Here is a 20437-nt window from a genome sequence, read left to right on the forward strand (position 1 = left end):
CATAGTGGGCTAAGCCTCCACCTGCAGCACTGGCATCCCAAACAGGCACCAGTTGATATCCCATCAGCTCCACTTCCAATCCAGCTGCTGGCCTGGGAAAGCAGTGGAAGATGTTCCAAGTGCTTGGGCCCCTGTACCCATGTGGAAGATCCAGAAGAAGATCCTGGCTCCTGTCTTTGGAGCAGCACAGCTCCAGCTATTGCAGCCAATTGGGGAGTGAACCAGCAGATGGAAGACCTTTCTCTCTGTTTTTCCCTCTCTCTGTCTGTAACTCTACCTCTTAAATAATGAAAAAAAGGAGACAACACCAAGTGCTGCAGAGGATGTGGGAAACTTGGCTCCTTATACACCACTGCTTGGATTGGAAAATGTTCAACCACTTTTGGAAAGAATTATCAGTTTCTTTAAAAACCAGACACACATTCACAAATCAACCCAGCGAGTATACAGAATATTTATGCAATTGTAAATGTCAGAAAACAAGGGAGAGGCAGGCAACAGGCCTAGCAGTTAAGGTGCCATTTGAGCTGCTAGCATTCCATATGGGAAAGTGTAGGCACGAGTCCAGCTCTGTTCCCAAATCCTCTCTTGCTAATGCACACCCCAGGAGGCAAGAGATGATGGCTCCAGCAGTGGAATCCCTGCCACCCAAGTAGAGACCCAGATGAAGTTACTGGCCCGGCTCCTGACTTCAGTCTGGCCCAGACTCCGTTGTGAGCATTTGGAAAATAAACCAGCAGATGGGAATTCTATGACTGTCTCTTTGCATCTCTGCCTTTCAAATGACAATAGATAAAACTTTCCTTTTTAAAAAGGGAGAGGCAAAGTCTCTCAGTGGGTAAATGGCTAAACAAGTTCTGGTACATCACTGTTCGTCAATAAAAATGAATCAGCGATTAATACACACAACTTAGATGTATCATAAGAACATTTGATTAAGTGGAAAAATGCAAATGGTCATGTACCATGTCATTCCATTTATATAACACTGTTGACACAGCCAAATTACATACATAGAAAACAGGTTAGCTGTTGCCAGGGCTCCAGTTTGCTGAGGGTGATAGTCTGATCTCAGTAAGGATGGAACAGTTCCGTAACTTTACTGCAATGGTAGGCAACACAATTTTGACCAAGTGACATAAAATTATGCATATTGTACAATCTCAAATTCCTTAACTTGGTATTTTACATTCCAAAACTTAGAGATTGGGATATGAGGAGGATTCAGCAAAGGGATGCCACGAGGTAGCTGATAGGGTAAGTACACCTTCAAGAGACGCTAGAATACCAGAAGCCAAGAGAAAACAGTTTGGTTCTGACATCTGGAGGCAGAAGGAATTTGTCTTGGTGGGGTTGATCAGCTGTGTCAGATAATGCTAAATGATAAATTGAAGATGAAAACTCAGAGGTGGGTGCTTTGGCACAGCTCTTCAGCCACCACTTGGGATGCTTGCAGCCCATAGCAGAGCACCTATTTGAGTCTAGGCAGCTGCACTTCCCAGCCAGCTTCCTGATAATGTGACCTAGGAGATAGCAGATATGGCTCAAGTGCCTAGGCCCCTGCCACCCACATGGGAAAAAACCCGGATGGAAGCTCTAGCAGGCAGCTGGAGAGTGAAACAGCCAATTTAAGATTCTTTTTTTTTTTTTTGCCTTCCACATAGATGAAAATGAATACTTAAATTAGAACTGAAAAGCATTTGATATTGTAACCAAGAAACCATTTGTAACTGTGAATGGTTTCAGTAGGATGCAGACTGATTCAATTTATGCATTTGAGAGACTTGGAAATAAAAATAATAACTATAGGGGCCAGCATTGTGGCATAGCAGGTAAAGCCATCACCTGTGACACCAGCATCCTATATGGGCACCAATTCCTCCACTTCAGATCCAGTTCCCTGTTAATGGCCTAGGAAAAGCAGTGGAAGATGCCCCCAAGTACTTGGGCCCCTGCTTCCTGCAAGGGAGACTTGGATGAAGCTCCTGGCTTTGGTCTGGCTCAACTCTGGCCACTGCAGCCACTTGGAGAGTGAACCAGCAGATGGAAGATTTCTCTCTCTCTCCTCTCTCTCTTTAACTCTGAGTTTCATATAAATAAATCTTTTTTTTAAAAATGGTACCTATAGGCAACTCTACAATGTTTGTAAAGAAACAAAGAAACTGGGTGGTTACTAAAATGTGTGTGTGTGTTGAGGTTGGAGGGGAGGGGAGCGTCAAATAGAAAAGACTTTCAGGGGCCAGCCTGTGGCACAATGGGTTAAGCTGCTGCAGTGGACAGTATCTGGTCCTTGTTGGAGTCTCATTTGCTCTGCTTCCAGTTCACTTTCCTGCTAATGTGCCTGCAAAGGCAGCAGATGATCACCCAAGTCCTTGTACTCCTGCTACCCACATTGGAGACTTCGGTGCAGCTCCTAGCTCCTGGCATCATCCTGCCCCAGCATAGCTGTTGTAGCCATCTGGGCAGTGAATCAGCAGATGGAAGATTTCTCTCCCTACTTCCTTACCTTTCTCCTTCTTTGTTGCTCTTTCAAAAGAATTAAGTATTTTTTAAAAAAGATTTTTAATACAGGAAATGTTATTATATGCTTTTACATTGGTGAGAATAAGAAGATAAATTCTCAGACAGAGTAGATGCCAAGTTAGCCCTTAAGCAGGTAAGAAAGAATGGTCCCATCTACTGCTTCTGCCCAGCTTGGATTGTTTCTAGGAGAACCTGACATCCTACCTGTTTCTATAGCCTTCCCTTAGATCTTCAGCGTCCTGAAATTTTACTGTGGACATTGGATTTGATGGAACAGCAGCCATGACTGTGGGCAAGAATGGAAAGAGGCTGAGCACTTTTGCTATAGAGTGAGATGTATCCTGCAAGATGGCCAAATCTCCACTGGCACCTCTAAGGCTTTCTACAAGCACACGAATTTTATCCTCTTGAGGGTGATGAGTCCAGGAACATAAGGCCAAAGAAAGCGAAGCAACCAGAGCATGAAAGAAAGTGGGTTTTGGATCTGGTGTTGCTGCATGGGGAGAACTATATCCACGACTGTTGAAGAGCCGCCTCCCAAAGACACTGGCATTGCTCAGGTAGAAGTTTCTGGAGCTGCAGGAGGCCCTGGGGTTGGTAGAGTGACTGGAAGAGGACTATCATCTGGGGTCTCAATTTCCCATGATCCTGCTGGATTTGCAGGCCCAGTCCAAGGAATTGGGGGTGGGGGGACATCATAATCACAACAAGTAATGACTCCACTGGGAAGAGGCACTGTAGCAGCTACTGAAGCCCCAACACAGTACCCAACAGGATGGGAGCTCCACCTCACCTCCAGAAATCACCATACCCCCACCAGATATGAGAACACCCGTGTGTGCCCCAGCTGGGTTCCACCCTGCTCAAGGGACATCAGTACTGTTGATCTGTCAGTCACTTTTTCTGTAATGCATCTTTTAAATTGTGCAGAGTATGACTGGCACTGCGGCTCACTTGGCTAATCCTCAGGACTAACCCTGAGTTCTAGTTCCGCTTGGAGCGCTGGATTCTGTCCCTGTTGCTCCTCTTCCAGTACAGCTCTCTGCTGTGGCCTGGGAGTGCAGTGGAGGATGGCCCAAGTGCTTGGGCCCTGCACCCCATGGGAAACCAGGAGGAAGCACCTGGCTCCTGGCTTCGGATTGGCATGGCGCCAGCCGTGGTGGCCATTTTGGGGGGGTGAACCAATGGAAGGAAGACCTTTCTCTCTATTTCTCTCTTTCACTGTCTAACTCAGCCTGTCAAAAAAAAAAGAAAAAGAAATTGTGCAGAGTATTTGTGAGCTTTTTGTTCCCTCTTTTTGCATTAATAATAGCGGATAACAAATCGAAAGAGATATTTAAAAATGAGACTTGGCAGCTGGATTTAGAGAGGAACACTGGATGGAAGTACAGTGTGAGGATATCAAAGCATCCATGCTGGTAGACTTTGTGCTTAGGAATATATGGAATTCTCTTCTAGAACTTTCACTTTCTTCATGAAGTAAGATCACCAACTAAGGGTGAGGAGAGGGAAGGGATATTAGAGATAAAAACAGAAGAGGTTTGAGATAGTTTTTAAGAATAGATACATAAAAGTGAATGACAAAGGAAATGCAGTAGGATTGCACTGAAACCCAACACTTAAGACAGGATTAACACTTGCTTATTTATTTTAAGACTAGCCTGCTTAGTTGTAAAGTCTTTTTGCCAGGTGAATTCTGGTGTGTAGGTGCAAGTGTGAAATTGAGGGGCAAAGGAGGGAGGGAAGGTCTGAAAAGAATTTAGTAGAATGGAATTTAGTAGAGATGCAAAATCATTATAGGGTAACAGAAAATGGAATCTAAACTGAATAAAAAGGGAAGAAAGTCCTCTGAGAGAACTGGTGAAGAATAAAAAGTGGCAAGGTCAATTGTAGAACACTGTGGGTAATAGAATTATTGGGCAGCTCATCCTAGAGAGTAAAATGGAAAAACAGAACGTGAAGTCAGAACTGGATGCTTTCAACTGATACGACAATGAGTGGAACAGCTGAGATGGGGTGCAGACAGTACCAATAAAAACAAACAGCGGAGAGAATTGAGAGGCCAAGATGGCTGACGGATTGCCCCATGGATATTGCAATGCTCAAGAGCAGTAATGGAAACCACAGTGAATGAAAAAATAAACCAGGTGCTAAACAAAATCCAAGTACATGGGAAAATGACAGATTCATAAAAGATCTCAGGAGGGACAGTTGGGCAGTGAGGTGCTTCTAAAGACCTGAAAGGAGGGGTGGAGGGGAACAATAACAGAACCAGCACTATCAATGAACAAGGAAAAGTACCTACCTACCCCACCTCCAAGATTAGGAGTGCATGAGAATTGAGAGGAAATAAAACTCGTTACAAAGAGCATTGCAGAAATTATTTCTTCATGATGCTTCTCTTTCCAACCCTCAGAGTAGCACAGAGGCTTATATAAGCAGCTATCAACAGATAAGTCTAAATAAGACCACACAATAGTTGTATGCAGAGCCAATCCTATGACACAGTGGGTAAAGCTGCCACCTGCAATGCCAGCATTCCATATGGGTGCTGGTTCAAATCCTGGATGCTCCACTTCCAATCCAGCTCTCTGCTATGGCCTGGGAAATCAGTAGAAAATGGCCCAAGTGTTTGGGCCCCTGTCCTCTCATGGGAGACCCAGAAGAAGTTCCTGGCTCCTGGCTTCAGTGCAGCTCTGACTATTGTGGCCATCTGGGGAGGGAACCATCAGATGGAAAAACTCTCTCTCTCTCTCTCTCTCTCTCTCTCTCTCTCTCTCTGCCTCTGCTTCTGCCTCTCTGTAATTCTGTCTTTCTAATAAATAAATAAATCTTTAGAAAAAATAATGCATGGTGTAGATGGAGAAGGGATTAAACTCCTGGTGGGACATATTCTACTCCACAGTAGAGTATTCACCTATCATCCCTTCCTTACGGCCGTAAAAGATTGCTTACATTCACCTTTCCATAGTGTCAAACCAAGAGCAATTGTCCCTTTAGCACATCTAAGCAGATATTTAAATTCTATCTTCTGTCTCATCAAATCGCTGGACCCAAGTTGTCAAGTGCATTACTTCTGCCCATACATTACAGTGACTTCCACCTGCAGATAAACGTACCTTCCTGAATTTTTGATTACTGTACCTGTTCCAAAAGGAAGAAGTAGAAGCTTCAGGGATAGTCACTACATAAACTACAGGCTGCAATGATCATGTCTTAACATGGTTCTTCCTCCTGAGAGATTAAAATTTCTGCATAGGTGAATTACTCTCTCAACTTTCCTCTGAAACAGCAATTCTATCAAGTCTTCTTCAGTTAAGAGCTGAGATTCAGAAATATTGTGAGCCTCCTACTTGCCCAAGAAGGGGGCTAAAGAATCAGCTAATTAATCTGATATGAACTCTGCTACAATAGCGGTCTGGAAGAGACACTCAACAAACCGCATTCCTTGCCTTTAATAAAGTGTAACAGCGTATGCTGTTGTGCCAGCCTTAAGATGCCTCTTCATGAGTAAGCTTTTCTTATACACACACACACATATACACATCCTTCTTTTTATTATGAAAAAAAAAAAAGAATACCAGATACAAGAGAGATTGGTAACCATACACTCAGGTACAGACACTCTATGCACAGAGCTATTATAACTCCACCCGGAACATCATAATATCCTCATGAATACCTAACACTGACGACTGAGAGTTTGTACCAGATGCTGCTGTCTCTGCTTGGCACCATGAACCTCTTACGTTCTAAATCACAAGGGAAGTATGACTATTGTTCTCATTTTACAGATAGGTAACTTGAGATACAGAGGGGTGTACTATTTGCTCAACGTGTGACAGCTGATTCAGTAGTAGATCTGGGATAGAACCCAGACAAACTGGCTCTGGAGCCCGCCATGTCAGCCAGGACAAAGAAAACAGTCTCTCCAAGTGCATTTGCTTATGTGAATCACTTCCTCGTGGCTTTGAGGAGCTGTGGGGGCCACTTCCCACAGCACAGACAAGAAATCCTTTACTATAAGACCCAAAGACACACCTGCTTAATTTCACCCAAAGCACTTCATGACCTGGAAACAGCTGCAGCTCAGAGAATAAATTTTCCCTCAGCAGAAAATTATCGTCTAGCACAGTGCTTCTGAAAGTTTAATGGTCATGACATTCACTTGTCTGGCTTATTAAAAATGCATTTTCAAGGAACCTAACCCCCAGAGTCTGATTTGCCAGATCTGGGACTCAGTCCAAGAATTATTAACAATCCTTATCATCACCACCACCTCCACATTGACCTAATAGAGGCGATTCCTAGACCACACCATGACACCACATAAGGTGTTGCTCTAGGGGAGAACCAATACCAGTATTGAAGGAGAAGAGATGGGAGTCACACAAGACACCCAAATTTGGATCTTGTGTTAAGAAGAACTTCAGTGCCTATTGAAAGTAAGTCCTATCCATATACACAAACCTACTCTAAGTCATTACCAGGAAAATTACAGTAAGAGTGTGAACCTGAGCATTCAGGAAATGCATAATTCAAAATTAGATTTCCTGCCTCACCAGCTGTGTACATTGGGAAACCGAGCCTCCAAGTGTCATTTGTGAAGAGCAATGTGTATAACCCCGCTGCAAGATTATACTGTGTCAATGTATTTGTTCTTAGCATATACTAGAAAGTGAGTGCATACATTTCCTCCTCCCTTGGGATCTACATTCAAGAAGCAGCCACCTTGCCAGTAGGAAACAAGCAAGATGGCAGAGGGAACCAATGCCCCTGATAGTAGTACAGATGTGCCTGTCAGCTCTGGGTTGCCTATGCCTAGAGGTTTCACTAAAATATCTAAAAATGATGTGCATGAGAAAAACTGACATTTTGAGATTTGATTATTGTTTATAGCCCTTGTCTGCACTCTCGAAGAACAGTGGTATTTCTACTTACTGTTTGTTGAATTCTTTATTTAGTGGGGAGTTGAGCTTGTGATTATAAAGAAAATTGAGTGTTTATCACTGTAAAAATTAAAATAAGAAAAGCAGCATGTGGGAGAGTGAAAGAGAGGGACGGTAGGGTAAGGTGGGAAGTATCGTTGTGCTCTTAAATCTGTACAGATGAAATACAAAAAAAGATGTTATTGCAAAAGCAAAAAAAAAAAAAGAAAGCAAAGAAGGAAGAAGGCTTGAAGGGGCTTGACGAAGGGAGGCAGGTATGGTTATCATCTTAGAATTGTATCTGAAGCCGGCACCGCATCTCACTAGGCTAATCCTCCGCCTATGGCACCGGCACCCCAGGTTCTAGTCCTGGTCGGGGCTCCAGATTCTGTCCCTGTTGCTCCTCTTCCAGTCCAGCTCTCTGCCGTGGCCCGGGAGTACAGTGGAGGATGGCCCAAGTCCTTGGGCCCTGCACCCACATGGGAGACCAGGAGAAGCACCTGGCTCCTGGCTTGGGATCAGCGTAGTGCGCCGGCCACAGCAGCCATTGGGAGGTGAACCAACGGAAAAGGAAGACCTTTCTGTCTCTCTCACTGTCTACTCCTCTCACTGTCTACTCTGCCTGTCAAAAAGAAAAAGAATTGTATCTGAATTATATGAAATCTGTTATCTTTATATTAATAAAAATTCTTTAAAATAATCAAAATTCATATTTACACCAGTTTTCCAGGTTTCTATCACAATCTGATACAGTAAGATTATGTAATTGTATTTATTGTGCTTTGATTTTTCCCAAATTTAAAAAAGAAGACCCACATCAAAAGAACACCTCATTTGTTTCCATCCCCAGATAATTATGTTACTAACTCATATTACTAATTCATAGCATTAAAACACCTTGTGAGTGGGTTCCCAAACACACTAATTTGTGAAAAAGAATAAAAATGCTTCCTTAAGATTAAATACAAAATGCTTCACGTTGTCTGAATGCAAGACATCAACACATCAAGTCTACTTCATTCTTCCAGAAAAAATCTATTAATAAGCTATTCAACAAATGTGTATTGCCAGCTATGGAAAGTGGTGGCCACTGTAAAGCAGTCTGAATTCATTAGAAACAAGTCCTATCAAATTAATGGTTTTACATAACAAACAGGTGTGTGACACTGATAGATTGTGGATGCAGAAACCATCTCCAGATAACATGGAAAAATATGGATTAGCAGAAAATGTGGCTAGGCAGGTCACTAATTGAACAATTACGTGTAAATAGGGCTGACTAATGAAAGTATGCTAAGGGAGGCCAACAATATCAGTATCTTATCAACATCCTAGAAGAAATACACAAGATCCATTTATCAACTTCACAGATAAACTTCAAAGAATAGTTAACTTGTTATCTTGAAACAACTTAATTGCACTTTAAGAGCACTTGTTATGTGAAACAACTTAATCTTTCAGAGACAGTCAATTAAGATAAAAAGAACACTGACCTTGTGACTAAAAGAATAAAGTACCCAAGAATGCATTGTGAAACCAAGCTTATAATAGTTCATGTTAAAAAAAAATCACATATTCAAGCTCTGTGTTTGTAGGTTGAAATCCGCATGCATTTAACAAACATCCAGGTTAACTTAACAAATGAGTAATTTCTGGCGGAGCTATACTGTCCTGATGGATACTTTCAATAAACTGCTCATGTATTCACACTTGGTGAAGCACATGTGGACTGTTCTATCATTTTGTGTACTAGATCTGTGATGTATGGCATACAAATTCCACCTGCAGTTTCAAGCTCCATACAGGCTCAGGGGCTGACGCTATTCTGAGATGGCCTTCCCTTTATTGTCTCTAGGTAAGCAATCCAACAGTTTAGTGTGATGGGATCAATGATGAAGAAGAAGATGTCACATTCTTGGATCCAAGGCTTAAAAGAAAACAGGAGACAGAGCTTGCACCAGTTTGCACAGCTAACAAATAAGGAGCTGGGGTATCGTCTCCTCATTTTTCCTGCCCTAACTAGTTGGGGGAGGAGAAAAGGGATCCCAGAGCAGAAGCAAGAAGGAAAAGTAGGAAGCAGATTCTGTAGACTCCTGCCTACCTAGGGTGGCCATTTGCCAATTTCTTCCTGTATCTACTTACCACCCCTCGGCCTCAGCACCCTTACCACCTGCCTACCTGGTACTGTCAGGTACTGGGAGGCGCTGGTGAATGACTAAAGAAAGTTAGGAGATGAGCCTGAGTGGCTTTGCCTCTTCTTCTAACTCATACAGAGCCTGCACGATGATCTGGCCTCTCTCACGGCTCCAGCTATCACTGGACAGCCCCAGTTCCCATAAGGCTGCCCTCACCGTGGTCCTTGACAACCATCACCTTCCTCTTTTCTTCATTCCAGCCCAAGATGGCCCTAAGTCTCTGTGCTATTCCCTGCTTTCCTCTGGCTCTCTTTTAATGTATGTAAGCAATCCCATGTAATCACCTGCTTCCATCCCACCACCTGGCATATGCTTTCCTGCATAAACCCTGACTGATACACTGCCTTATCCTATCACTGCCACTTACTCAGCTAAGGGAGAAGAGTTTAAACATAAAGACACTTCCCTTCTAGTTTAGGAATCTGAGAAGTAGGTGAATTAGTGCCTGGAATTCCAGATACACTACCTCAGAGCCACAGCTCAATCTAGATACATCCAGAGAAATAGAAATAGCAATATGGGCTGGCACCGCTGCTCAATAGGCTAATCCTCCACCTGTGGCGCCAGCACACCAGGTTCTAGTCCCAGTCAGGGCGCCAGATTCTGTCCTGGTTACCCCTCTTCCAGGCCAGCTCTCTGCTATGGCCCAGGAAGGCAGTGGAGGATGGCCCAAGTGCTTGGGCCCTGCACCCCATGGGAGACCAGGAGAAGCACCTGGCTCCTGCCATCGGATCAGCGCAGTGCGCCAGCCACGGTGGCCATTGGGGGGTGAACCAATGGCAAAGGAAGACCTTTCTCTCTGTCTCTCTCTCTCACTGTCCACTCTGCCTGTAAAAAATAAAAGAAAAAAAGATAAAAAGAAATATCAATATGGCACATCAAGCCCTGGGGGAGCTCAGAACCACTACCTGATATTCCTGTGGCTGCCATCAGCATGGGAGAGATGCGAAAGGTTCCGCTTCTACTCTTTGACTTTCTAAAATCTGACTCCTGCTCTTCAAAACTACACTAAGCCACTCATATTTAATATTCATTTATGTATTTAAAAGGCAGAGTTACAGAGATCTTTCATCCACTGATTAATTCCCCAAATGTCTTCAACACCCAAGGCTGAGCCATGCTAAAGCCAGGAACTCCACTGGGGTCTCCCACATGGGTGGCAGGGGCTCAAGTAATTGGGCCTCATCTGCTGGTTTCCCAAGTACATTAGCAGGGAGCTGGAGCAGAAGTAGAGGAGCCAGTTTTAGGCCGGCGCTGTGGCTCAATAGGCTAATCCTCCGCCTGCGGCACTGGCACACCAGGTTCTAGTCCCAGTCGAGTCGCGGGTTCTGTCCCAGATGCTCCTCTTCCAGTCCAGCTCTCTGCTGTGGCTTGGGAAAGGCAGTGGAGGATGGCCCAAGTGTTTGGGCCCTGCACCTGCATGGGAGACCAGGAAGAAGCACCTGGCTCCTGGCTTCAGATCGGCACAGCAGGCCGGCCATAGCAGCCACTTCGGGGGTGAACCAATGGAAGGAAGACCTTTCTCTGTCTCTCTCTCTCACTGTCCACTCTGCCTGTCCAAAAAAAAAAAAAGAGTTTTAAAGAATTAAACATACGATACTTGCAAACTATGTATGCTATGTAAGTGATAAAGGGTTAATACCAGAAATACGAGGAATTCCTATAACTCATTAACAAAAAAAAAATCTCAAACAATACAATTAAAATGAGCAAAGGACTTAAAAATTTTTTCTAAACAGATGAACAGGGGCCAGCATTGTGGAACAGCAGGTTAAGCCACCACCAGCAATCCCAGTATCCCATATGGCCACCAGTTCATGTTCCAGCAGCTCTAATTCCCATGCAGCTCCTATTAATGTGTCTAGGAAAGCAGTTGAAGATGGCCCAAGGGCTTGGACTACTGCCACCCATGTGGGAGACCTGATGAAGCTGCTGGCTCCTGGCTTCAATCTGGACCAGCCCCAGCTCTTACGGCCGTTTAGGGAGTGAACCAATGGATGGAAGATCTCTCTATCTCTCTCTTTCTCTCTGGGTCTCTCCCTCTCTCTTTAACTCTGCTTTTCAAATAAAATAAATAAATCTGAAAAGCACAGTTAAAGACAGAGAAAGGGAGTGACAGAGAGAGAGAGAGATCTTCCATCCACTGGTCTACTCCCCAGATGGCCACAACAGCTGGGGGAGGGTCTGGGCTGAAGCCCAGAGCCCAAAGCTTCTTCAGGGTCTCCCATGTGGATATAGGGGCCCAAGAACTTGAGCCATCTGCTTTCTGGGGTACACTAGCAGGGAGCTGGATTGGAAATGGAGGAGCTGGGACTCCTATTATAGGATGCTAGCACCACAGATGTTGGCCTTATTAGCTACTGCACAGCACTAGCTCCTGAATTAAAAAGGATATACAATGGTCAACAGGTACATGAAAGGTGTTCAACATCACTAATCATTAGAGAAATGCCAGTAAAAACCACAATAAGCTATCATCTCACACCCTTAGAGATCTAAGTGCTGGCCACAATGTAGAGAAATTGGAGCCCTTAATAGGCTTCTCATGGGAATGTAAAATCTTGCAGGCTAATGGAACAGAGTAGAGATCTGAGGCTGAAAATGGCATCAAAAATCGATGGTAAAGGAGAGTTACTTAGAGCCAGAAACACTGGCTCATCACACTTGGAAAAATTCTAATGGATCACCACTTAACTCCAGATGCAAAGGTGGGATCTAAAAGGAATAAAAACCTGAAAATGGAACTGGAACAACACTTTCATGTTCATGGATTTGAAGAAATGTATCATTAAAATGCCTATATTGCCAAACATAACCTACAGATTCAAAGCAAGCCCTATCAAAATAGCAACAACTATCTTCGAAGTACTAAAAAATACAGAATTCAGATGGAGCCATAAAACAACCCTGAATTACTTTAAGCAAAAAGAATAAATGAGATACTATACTACATGACTTTCAAAGTCATGCAACTTTGCAAACTGCAAAGTTACAATAATTAAAACCACATGTTTTTGACATTAAAAAAAGACATAAAGACCAATGGAACAAAATAGAGAACCAAGAAGTAAACACATTCATCTACAGCCAACTGATTTTGACAAATGTGTTAAGAATACACATTGAAGAAAGAAAAGTCCTTTCAATAAATGGCTCTGGGGAAATTATACAATCAACATATAGAATAATGAAACTAGCCCTTATCCTTCATCCTGTACAAAAATTAAAGTGGATTAAAACCAAATAGAAAACCTTAAATTTTGGAACTACTAGAAGAAAACAAAAGGGAGCATTTCAGGATTTTGGAGCAGGTGAGGATTATTTGGATAACTACACAAAAGCAATCAGTGATGGTCAAATCAGATAGTGAACCAAAGAGCTCCGCACAGGAACTAAAATAATCAGCAGAATGAAGAGAAAATCCATAGAATGGGATAAAATATTTTCAGGCTATCCATCTGCCAAGGGGTTAATAACAAAAATACATAAGAAAATTAACTCAATAGCAAAATAATAATAATCCAATTAAAAATGGATTATGCATGTAAACAGATATTTCCCAAAAGGAAGACATACATGTCACTAACAAGTAACATGAAAAATACCCAACATCACTAAGCATCAGGGAAGTATAGATCCAAAATATGAGCTATTACCTCACTCTAGTTATATATTTTATTGTGAAAAAGATAAACTGTATCAAGGGCCAGCGAGGATGTAGAAAAAAAGAACACTTGCACACTCTTGATGGGAATATAAATTAATACAGCTACTGTGGAAAACAGTATGGAGATTTCTCAGAAAATTAAAAGTAGAATTCTTACATGTTCCAGCAACCTATTTGTCAGAGAAACAGCTATACTTCCATGTTGATTGCAACACTGTTGATAGCAGCCAAGAAATAACCTAAGCATCCATCAACCAATAAGCAAAGAAAACATAGTACATATATGCCATGGAATACTCTCCAGCAATTTAGAAGGATGAAATACTGTCATCTGCAAGAACAGGGATGGAACCACAGGTCACTTCATCAAGTGAAATGAGCCAGGCACAGAAAGCCACGTGACCTCACTCATCTTTGGGATCTTAAAAAGTTGATCCTGTGAAAGTTTAGAGTAAAATATTTGCTTCCAGAAGCTGAAGAAATTGAGGAAGGCAGATGAGGAAAGGTTGATTAACAGATACTAAGTATATAAGGATTAAGAAACCCCAGCATTCTATTGCACAGGAAAGTGGCTACAGATAATGACAATATGTTATGTTTTTCTTTTTTAAAAAAGCTACTGGACCGGGCCGGCGCCGTAGCTCACTTGGTTAATCCTCCGCCTGCAGCGCCGGCATCCCACATGGGCACCGGGTTCTAGTCCCAGTTGCTCCTCTTCCAGTCCAGCTCTCTGCTGTGGCCCAGGAAGACAGTGGAGGATGGCCCAAGTGCTAAGGCGCCTGCACCTACATGGGAGACCACGAGGAAGCACCTGGCTCCTGGCTTTGGATCGGAGCAGCGCCAGCCATAGCAGTCATTTTGGGGTTGAACCAACGGAAGGAGGACCTTACTCTCTGTCTCTCTCTCACTGTCTAACTCTATCTGTCAAATAAATAAAATTTTTTTTTAAAGTTTTAAAAAAAAAGCCACTGGAGCCAGCACTGTGGTGTAGTGGGTGGAGCCGCTGCCAGCAGTGCCAGCATCCCATATGGACGCTGGTTTGAGTCCCAGCTGCTCCACTTCTGATCCATCTCTCTACTGTGGCCTGGGGAAGCAGTGGAAGATGCCCCAACTTCTTGGGCCCCTGCATCCATGTGGGAGACCTGGAGGAGTCTCCTGGCTCCTGCTCTGCAGCCAACGGCAGAGTGAATCAGGGGGTGGAAGACCTCTCTCTCTTTGCCTGTCCTTCTCTCTGTGTGTAACTCTGACTTTCAAATAAATAAATAAACCCTTAAAAAATAAAAGCCACAAGTATTTTGAACATTTTCACCATAAAGAATTGACAAATTAGGTGTATTTAATCTGATTTAAACACTATACAATGTATATATGTACTTAAAGATTACATGATACCCTATGAATATTTACCATTTTTATATGTCAGTTAAAATACACTTTTTAAATTCAAGCAGTGATTCTAGGGCTAAAAAAAAAACTTTCAAATAAAAATATAAAAAAATTAGAAAATTTGACCATAGAAAAATAAGATACCTAAATCTAAAGCCATAAAGCCAATAAAAGAAAATTCCGAAGTTGGAGAGGAGTGGCTAGCATTGTGGTACAGTGGGTTTAGCATTCACTTCTGATCCCGGCATCTCATATGGGAGTGTGGGTTCAAGTACCAGCTATGTTGCTTCCAATTCCACTCCCTGTAGTTCCTAGGAAGGCGGCAGAAAACAGCCCAAGTACTTGGGCCCATACTGCCCATGTGGCAGACCCAGATAGAGTTCCTGGTTCCAGGCTTTGGCTTGGTACAGCCCTTGTTTGGAATAGCAATCTGGGGAGTAAACCAGCAGATGGAACATTGAACTCTCTCCTTCTTCATCACCATGCCTTTCAAACAAATAAATGAACAAATATTTTTAGAAAGGAACAATAAAGAAAATATTGAAGAACATTCTAAAGATAAGTAAAACTTTCTTAAAACCGCAGGAACATAAACCATAAGGAAAAAATAACCTATGAATTCACACTAAGAATTTCTATACAAAGGCACCATGGGGGGGGGGGGGGGCAGCGCCATGGCTCAACAGGCTAATCCTCCACCTTGCGGCACCGGCACACCGGGTTTTAGTCCCGGTCGGGGCGCCAGATTCTGTCCCGGTTGCCCCTCTTCCAGGCCAGCTCTCTGCTGTGGCCCGGGAGTGCAGTGGAGGATGGCCCAAGTCCTTGGGCCCTGCACCCCATGGGAGACCGGGAGAAGCACCTGGCTCCTGGCTTCGGATCAGCGCAGTGCGCCAGCCGCAGAATGCCAGCCGCAGCGGCCATTGGAGGGTGAACCAACGGTAAAAGGAAAACCTTTCTTTTTTTCTTTTTTGACAGGCAGAGTGGACAGTGAGAGAGAGAGACAGAGAGAAAGGTCTTCCTTTGCCATTGGTTCACCCTCCAATGGCCACTGCGGCTGGCGCACTGCGGCCGGCGCACCGCGCTGATCTGAAGCCAGGAGCCAGGTGCTTCTCCCGGTCTCCCATGGGGTGCAGGGCCCAAGCACTTGGGCGATCCTCCACTGCACTCCCGGGCCACAGCAGAGAGCTGGCCTGGAAGAGGGGCAACCGGGACAGAATCCGGCACCCCGACTGGGACTAGAACCTGGTGTGCTGGCGCCGCAAGGTGGAGGATTAGCCTATTGAGCCACGGCGCCTACCCAGGAAAACCTTTCTCTCTGACTCTCTCTCTCACTGTCCACTCTGCCTGTCAAAAAAAAAAAAGGCACCATGGGAAGAATTAAACAAATGATATATTTCAAAATGACACTAAGATAGAAGTTTCAGGGGCTGGCGCCATGGCGCAATAGGTTAATCCTCAGCCTGCGGCACCAGCATCCCATATGAGTGCCGGTTCTAGTCCCAGCTGCTCCTCTTCCCATCCAGCTCTCTGCTATGGCCTGGTAAAGCAGTAGAAGATGGCTCAAGTCCTTGGGTCCCTGCACCCACATGGAAGACCAGGAAGAAGCATCTAGCTTGTAGCTTCAGATTGGCGCAGCTCTGGCCACTGCAGCCATTTGAGGAGTAAACCAACGGACAGAAGACCTTTCTCTGTCTCTCCCTCTCACTGTCTGTAACTCTAACTCTCAAATGAAATAAATAAAATCTTGAAAAAAAAAAAAAAGCAATTTCAGTTGGAACTGGCATTGTGTTGTAGCATGTAAAGCCACTGCCTGCAAAGCCAGCATCCCCTATGAGAGCAGGATCAAATTCTGGCTGTTTCACTTCCAGTCCAGCTTCCTGCTAATGTACCTGCAAAAGCAGCAGAAGATGGTCCAAGTTCTTGGGCCCCTGGAGACCCAGATGAAACTGCTGGCTCCTGGTATTGGCCCAGGCCAGCCCTGACTATTGCAGCCATTTGTGGAGTGAACCAGGAATGAATCTCTCTCTGTGTCTCTCCTTCTTTCTTTATAATTCTGCCTTTCAGCACTGAGAACCATAAATATCATAAAACCCAAATATGAAGTTTTCACCTCAGAGGAGCTTCTAGGTATGTGGCAAGTAAGTCAAGTGGCACTGCATGTCACATTAATTGGTTGTCACTACTTTCATTTGTCAAAAACTAAGGAGAAACTTAATGTTCCTTAACTCAAAAAATCAATTCAATATCATGACCTACTATACACAAGATTATTTCCAACAAGTCTCCTTTGGCTCATGTTTCACTAATGATCTATTATTACATTTTAATATTTACTTATCTCCAAGTAACTGGTGTACTTTTTTCTCCTACCATGATTATTATACCAAAATATTAAAGATTGTAGGAGTTATCCTTTGTCACTTTGAAACTGGAATTCTTATATCCCTGCAAAGTGATGCTGTGTCTTTAGCTATTAGCTTGACACAGCACCTTCCCGGCATGCACATATGGCATCTGGGACCAGGGCATGTGCTCAAATCCCACACATCTGTAGGATACCTCTGTCTTTATAAAAAGAGGTGTAAGGTGGGACAGAGTTCTCTTTCCATCACAGACTTCTCTTAGACTGACCGTTCTCATTCTTGGTCACGTCAGCTCATACCACTCCTATTTTTGCTTAGAAAAGTCATTGTCAGTCTTTTTTTTTTCTTCCTCTCATTCATGGGCATCGTTTTGGCCCACTCATGACGTATATTTCTTTTTTTTTTAATATTTGCTTATCTACTTGAAAGTCAGAGTTACACAGAGAGAGAAGGAGAGGCAGAAAAAGTGAGAGAGAGGTCCTCCATCCGATGTTAACTCCCCAACTGGCTGCAACAGCCAGAGCTGGGCCAACCCGAAGCCAGGAGCCAGGAGCTTCCTCTGGGTCTCCCAAGTGAGTGCAGAGGCCCAAGGGCCTGGGCCATCTTACACTGCTTTCCCAGGCCACAGCAGAGAGCTGGATTGGAAGTGGAGCAGCTGGGACTCGAACCGGTGCCCACATGGGATGCTGGCACTGCAGGCGGCAGCTTTACCCACTATGCCACAGCGCCAGCCCCTCATGATGTATATTTCTATACGTGGGGTGGCACACATACAAGCGTGAATGTACGTTTATTCCCTCATTGTAAAATAAAGTCTGCTCCTATTTGCACATGATACTAGTCTCTACTTAGTGTTTCTACCTCCGTGGGAGACAAGAACCTGGATTGGATAGTAATATGTTCACTGCCCACATAAGCAGCTCTCACCCAATCCAAACCCAACCTAAAGATGATATACCAGTAGAAGACGCTGTGTTTCTGCATAACTGCAAATGTAAAAACAAATCATCAGAGCACCATGATTATTTTGGGTCCCCAAGCAAATGACAAAGTAAAAGCATGGGTTCAGAAGGAGAGAAAAGATGGCAAGGAGGAGGACTACAATCAAAGCTAGCAGTTCTCAAATGCTAGTCTGTGTCAAAATCACCAGTGAGGCCCTATGAATTCCAGTCTGCTAGTGCCCCGTCCCCAGAGTGTCTGATTCAGTCTGAGTGAGTCCCTACGAAATGCTTTCCTAACAAGTTCCCAGGAGGTGGTACTGGCAGTAAAGAACCAAGGCTAAGACTATGTACATCTAGGGCCCAAAATCCTTTTTTTCATATTTTTATTTATTTGTACGTAATTTGACATACAGAGAGACAGAGCCCATCTGGGTCGCTCACATGGATGACAGGGACCCAAGCACTTGAACCATCACCTGTTACCTCTCAGAATGCATTAGCAGGAAGCAGGATTAGAAATAGAGTAGCTAAGACTCTAACCATGCATTCCAGTATGGCAAAAGGGCAACCCAGGCAGCTACTCAATCACTGTGCCAGTCTCCTGCTTCATGGGTCCAAATTCTTGCCACTCAAGCGCACTGCCTCACAAACCAGATCAAGTTTTACTTTCAACAGTTTTCTAAACTACCAAGACACACTGTGTGGTAAAATTAGATGTGTATTTTTAAGGAAAGGCATATTCTTTTTTTAAAACTTTTATTTAATAAATATAAATTTTGAAAGTACAGCTATTGGATTATAGCGGCTTCCCCCCCCCCCATAACCTCCCTCCCACCGCAACCATCCAATCTCACTCTCCCTCTCCCATCCCATTCTTCATCAAGATTCATTTTCAATTATCTTTATATACAGAAGATCAACTTGGTATATACTAAGTAAAGATTTCAACAGTTTGCTCCCACACAGATACATAAAGTACTGCTTGAGTAGTAGTTTTACCGTTAATTTGCATAGTACAACACATTAAGGACAGAGATCCTACATGGGGAGCAAGTGTACAGTGACTCTCGTTGTTGATTTAACAATTGACACTCTCATTTATGAGGTCAGTAATCACCCGAGGCTCTTGTCATGAGCTGCCAAGGCTATGGAAGCTTCTTGAGTTCATAAACTCCGACCTTGTGTAGACAAGGCCATAGTCAAAGTGGAAGTTCTCTCCTTCCTTCAGAGAAAGTACCTCCTTCTTTGATGGCCTATTCTTTCCGCTGGGATCTCACTCACAGAGATCTTTCATTTAGGTCATTTTTTTTTTTGCCACAGTTGAACAGAATAATATCTGATAGTCCTTTACTTTAGGCTTTCTAACTTCTTACCCCTCAAATACATGCTGTGGTTGAGTTGGATGAGTGTTGTTTGGATGGGTATTTTTTCTTCTTTTTCATGAATGAAGCTGGGAATATATCCCTTGGGATTAAACAGCAATTTTTAGAAAAAGCCAAACCAAAATTTTCCTCTGCATATTGAACTAGTTTAATGTCAGAGATAGCAGAATCTGTTTTTTAAAAGTTGCCTTGAACAAGTGCTAGGTTACTCATGCATAGAGGTGAACTGACTATGCATTTCCAGAAACTGAATGTATTTCTCCAGGAGCTTAAACCTGTCACTTCATTAAAACAGTTATTATTATAGTTGAAGTAGATCAACAAGATGCTCCAAGTTAGGACATAAACATCATGTGGAATAAATGTGGTTTGCTTTTAAAGGATTTTGTCCTTTTTCGGTGAAGATCAATCATAGACAGTGGCTGCAGAAGTATTTGGGGAGTTAAGGCATAGTCTCTGAACTATAAATCCTATTGCACCAGTAGCTGCTGATTATGCTCCTCCATCCGGCCAGCCTGCCCTTGGTAAAGAGATGTTTCTATTTGTAAAGTAGGATGAGAGTGCGATATGGGGAAGGGCAGTTGTCTGGCCTGTGTGACAATGTCCCAGAATTGGTTTGGGAAGCTGCTTCCTACAAGGGGATTCAGCAAAGATAATCAATTCAGAGAATAGGGACTTGCTGATGCTGGGGGAAGAAATAAATAATGGAACAACTGTGTTTCACAAGTCCCGAGCCACTTGTGGATGGAATTTTGCTTTGAAGAATAAGTGGGAAGCATAGTTTACTCCCATTGCCCCCACTCCTTTGGTAAGCCCACTTCTGATCCCTTTTTTTTTTGAAAACTGACATGAATTGCTGGCCCAGTTAAGTAATTTATCCCCTGCCCCTGCCCTTTAAAATAAAGATGTATTTATTTATTTGAAAGGCAGAGTTACAGAGAGACAGGAAAGACAAAGAGATCTTCCATCCACTGATTAATTCCCCAAATGGCTACAATGGCCAGGGCTGGGTTAGGCTGAAGCCAAGAGCTTGGAATTCCATTCAGGTCTCC

At 43.5% G+C, this 20437-nt stretch overlaps 1 pseudogene; it reads left to right on the top strand.

Annotated features, from left to right (window-relative positions):
- The first annotated feature begins 2805 nt into the window (after window positions 1-2805).
- Window positions 2806-3485, top strand: LOC133770580 (small nuclear ribonucleoprotein-associated protein N-like; annotated as a pseudogene).
- The last annotated feature ends 16952 nt before the right edge of the window (window positions 3486-20437 follow it).

Source organism: Lepus europaeus, chromosome 11 (assembly GCF_033115175.1).
Source record: "Lepus europaeus isolate LE1 chromosome 11, mLepTim1.pri, whole genome shotgun sequence".
Lineage (NCBI taxonomy): Eukaryota > Metazoa > Chordata > Mammalia > Lagomorpha > Leporidae > Lepus > Lepus europaeus.